Source organism: Pseudophryne corroboree, chromosome 3 (genome assembly GCF_028390025.1).
Source record: "Pseudophryne corroboree isolate aPseCor3 chromosome 3, aPseCor3.hap2, whole genome shotgun sequence".
Classification (NCBI taxonomy): Eukaryota; Metazoa; Chordata; class Amphibia; order Anura; family Myobatrachidae; genus Pseudophryne; species Pseudophryne corroboree.
Window position 1 is genome coordinate 249,307,520 of NC_086446.1, and position 4,630 is coordinate 249,312,149.

General features: G+C 38.7%; 1 pseudogene; it reads right to left on the reverse strand.

Annotated features, from left to right (window-relative positions):
- Positions 1-2,052: 2,052 nt before the first annotated feature.
- LOC134897072 (5S ribosomal RNA) lies at positions 2,053-2,173 on the reverse strand (annotated as a pseudogene).
- Positions 2,174-4,630: the final 2,457 nt, after the last annotated feature.

Below are 4,630 nucleotides of genomic sequence, written 5' to 3' on the forward strand. Positions count from 1 at the left end.
ACAGATGGTATGTCACACATCAGTTAGACAAATGGTAATGCAAGATTTTTGCTCCTTACAGAAAGATCGCAGATTTGGAAGGAATATTGTATCACCGGAATGTTCGTTTGGAAGATTGAGAGACAGCACCTTTAAGATGACAACAGAGCAAGAAGAACAACAAGACTAGAGGACAAAAGCATCGTAACATTTTTCTTTCCCCTCAAATTATTTTTTGTACCCCCATTACAAATTTCTCCTTCTCCTCCTGTAAGATGGACTTGCCCCAAGAGACTGTGATCCGGATTTTCCTGTTGACCATGATGTTGACCAGAGCAGTTTGTTTCGGTGAGAGTACCATGGAGGTCGAGAAAGGATCTGGAATGGGTTCTGATGACCAGGATGGAGGCGTAAATTTCCAAGAGCAACATAATCACTGAGTAAAGGCGAGTATCAGAAAACGATCTGGTAGCATTGACAATAGAAGGAATTGTGAAGGATTGTTAGCTGAAGAGAACTGCATCTGTAGGCATTGTGACAATATAGTTGAGGATGGGTGCATCAAGAAATGTCAGTCCAGTTTTAATATCCACATGGACCGGCATCCATTGAGTGACTATCACTCCTTAGTGGGTAAAGTGTTAAACCAGACAGACTGTTGGGTATGCTCTCAAGTACCTCAAGGTCATAGCAAATCAGGACTAGTACCATTCCCTTTAAATATAGGAGAGGTACTTGAGCTAAGTGGTGGGAGGCCGGTGGACAAGAGATTTAATATCTCTAGTCCTCCTAGTTTGAAGCTCCACCAATATCATGTGGATAAGTCCTTAGTATGCTTTAACATTTCCAATCCCCGAAAGCCGGGAAATTGGGAAGTGTCATGGAGTAATCAAACCATGACCTTTTCACACAGAGCCGACAGAATGCCCATAGACACAGAACTTATACGCCAGATAGCCAACAGTGGAAGATATTTCCGGTATAGGTACACTCTAGGAAGTAGAACCATGCGAGTATCACCAGGATACTGTGCACATATCGTACAACCAGATACGTGTACTAGACAGATGGGAGAATTAGGGTTAGGAGATTTCACATGGAAAGTTTGTAACATGGTTATGTCATACTCCGCCCCATATGTTCTCCCCGATGATGCATATTTCATATGCGGGAGGAAGGCGTATAAGTGGCTTGCCCCAAACTCAGAGGGATTGTGTTACATTGGAAAAGTACTGCCTGAAGTAATGACTGTATCCCATATCAAAATTAAAGACATTCACCGCGGTGCCCAAGCTCCTTATACTCACACTCACTATGAGCACGTCGTTAAACGGCACCTGATAGAGAGGACAGAGCATCCGGCCTCTGATTTGATCCATGAATCCACCGGAATTCAATTCCTACTCGCGTTAGATATTACTCGTACCGCCAGAGGAGTGATAAATTATAGATATATATTTAAGAAACAAAAAATGGAAACCGCACTGGTCTTTTGATGTATATGTGTGATGATAATTATCTGTAAATACTGATAATGGAATTTAGGGTTCAAATCCTTATTTTGGGGAGTAGATACGTAAGGTAACACATTCCTTTTTGTATCAAAAGACTACCCATCAGTGGTGCTCCCCCGAGTCAGTTAAACATGATGTAAACTTTGAAAAGAAAAAAAGAAGACTCTTTTTTGGGAAGCACTCTTATACAGATAATATTGTATGACTCTAATGTCAAAAAATAGCTAGCTAAAATGCAAAATTTTTATTAGTTCTCATTAAAAATGATTATTGGGGAGTTCAATTTGGCGCCAGTATATGTTTAAATAGTGACATTGCGAAAATATGGGGAATGATGTACAAGATACAAGGTACCAATACCTAATTCTGGCCGGGATGGGTATATCCAGCTGTGGCTCAGTCTGTGATTATAAGTTGCTCATTTGTTGGAAAAATGACCGTCATTTGTAAACTGCTATATATCCCAATTGGGAATTTTGATCCTAGCAGATGATTGAATCATAGGTCATAACCGAGACGTAAGGTGGTGCTCTATTACTAGTGACAAGTGGGCGGCAAATATTTGCAGTACCAGGGTGTTCCTTGGTAGTCTCCTATCCAAGTACTTAATCCGGCCCTCCACTGCTTGGCTTCCAAGATCAGATGAGATTGGGCATCTCCAGCGGGGTATGACCGCAGACCTTATGCTCACCCTTGTCACACTGTGTCCAAAATTGTGCACAGATGAGAGCCGATTATTATTGTCGTATGAGCCACAAGTGAAATTTTTTATCACAGTTGATAGGATATACTAAATGATTAAATATCCATCTAGATTATCAGGGCTTAGGTAGTCGCAGTATGGATAGGAAAAAACCTATATATTGCATAATTATCACATATATGTAAATCTAACATTGAATAAATGATATTATTATAATCATGCAGAAAAATAGGGAACCTCCAAATTTGGTCTCCAAAGCCACAGATTGCATGCGTAGTTACACTATAAATTCTGTGAATCAGCTGAGCAGTGAAAAATACAACTCTCAAAAACCAAAAGTGAATTAATATCAACTGAGGTGACACTGTATGTATTCATAGAGTGCCCATACAGTGTAAAGGAGAAAACAGAAAGCGTTTTTGTTTTAAATGGGGTCCAGGGTTTAACAGATGTATCCACATCTGCTTTTTTTTGATAAAGATGTGGACCCCAAATCAGTTTAGTATATATTCCTTTGCTGTTGATAATTAATGTCACTTAGTGTAATATCGCAGTCTGTGTAACATATAGGTAAAATTTCACTAAGTACCTGTCCATGCGCTGATGCATAAATGAAATGAAATATCCAAATCTGATATATAATTTTAAGGTTTAGATCCTACTTGTATGGAGAGGGAGATCCTGGTATCTGAAAGGTGCCGGCCGCGTACGCCCGCGTCTGCCCACGTTGGGCTAGTTGCCGGGCTTTGGCCGCACTGTGCTTCCTGTTGTTCTGGTTCCCTAGGCGACGGACTTAGCCGAGAGCGGCTCGTTGCGGTCACGTGTGCGCACCACGTGACCGTGAGGATGTCCTGACGTACGTTTCGCGTAAAGCTTGGTCACAGGGCGTCAGTAGTTTCTAGCCTACTGGTTTGTCCTTATATTGGTGATACTGTGTGCTGATTGACTCTGAGCAATAGATTGATAGGTAATTTGGCCTATCATAATCAGTATCGTCTTTGCAGGTTCCCATTGAATGATATGTCCTGATTGACAGTTAGAGGGACCATTGAGCAATAAAATGAACGATCATATAGTTATTTTAATTATTTAAAATATTTAAAAAGAGCTGATAGAATTAATTCTTTTAGTTGATATTTACAAAGGGTAAGGATATGGTGATAATATCATTTGTGGAGCAATTGATTAGAGTATAAAAACTTGAAAGACACTAATTATTAAAAGCATGCACAGCACTTAGTTTGCCTGTGCCATTATTAAAGTAATTGTATACATAGTAAGAGGAAAATACAAGTGCAATTTTTATAAAGATTATTTTCTTATATATATATATATGAATTTAAAATAGAGGTATAGTAAAATTGGTGAGTAGGTGGTCGTGACTGCTGAAACCTAAGAGTGTTAAATTATTTATTATGATAATAATATGCAATTGTGTTTAAAGGAACAAAACACATATTTTAAAAATAAAATTATTATGAGAAGGTTTGTGTGTGAGGGGGGGGGGGGGAGGGAGAAGGGAAAAGGAGGGGGAGGGAGGGATTGTTTTTGGGAAAAAGGTGGGGTAAGGTGGGGGGGAGGGGGTTTATTTAGGGGGGGGGGGGAAGGGGGAAAAAAATTGGTTGTGGGGACAAGTGATTGTAAGGAAATTAATTAATTGAATAATATAAATAAAATTTGTTAATAAATATTAATTTTTATAAAATATATTAATAACATTATTGGTGGTTGTGATCTATGGTGTGAGTTAATTGTAGTATATGTACAATAAGTGCAATTAGTAATAAAAATTATTAGAGGGAAAAGGGGGTAAGAAAAAGAAAAGATAAAAAGAGAAGGAAAAGAAAAAGAAAAAGGAAGAAAGAGAAGAGGGGATATTAGAGCACTGGGATTGCTATATTTAATTTAAGAAAACTCCATAATTGATGTTTTCATTCATACCAAACGGGTGAATAGTGCCTAACTTGAAAATCCACTCGCATTCTTTCTTCAAAAGGATGTCAGTCAAGCTTCCACCACGTATTCCGAGTTTGATTTTTTCAAGTCCGAAGACTCTGAGGTCTTCCCATCTGTTGTCATGATGTTGGTAGAAGTGGCGTGCTACTGTGGTCAATGGTTTCATCTTTCTTTTATCAGAGATGGCATTACGTATAGTCCCAATGTGTTCTAAGACACGTTGTTTCAGTGGGCGAGTGGTCATACCCACATATTTTTTGTCACAACTGCATTTGATGCAATAGATGACACCTTCAGTAAGACAATTCATATAGTCATTAATTTTGAGTTCTGACCCATATTTGTCTTTTACTTCCTTCACTACTTCGATATGTCTGCAAGCTTTGCATCTACCACAGGGATATGTTCCTGTTGTGGTGATTTTCTTAGTAGGTATTCTTTGAAAATGACTTTGGACCAAATGGTCTTTTAAATTTCT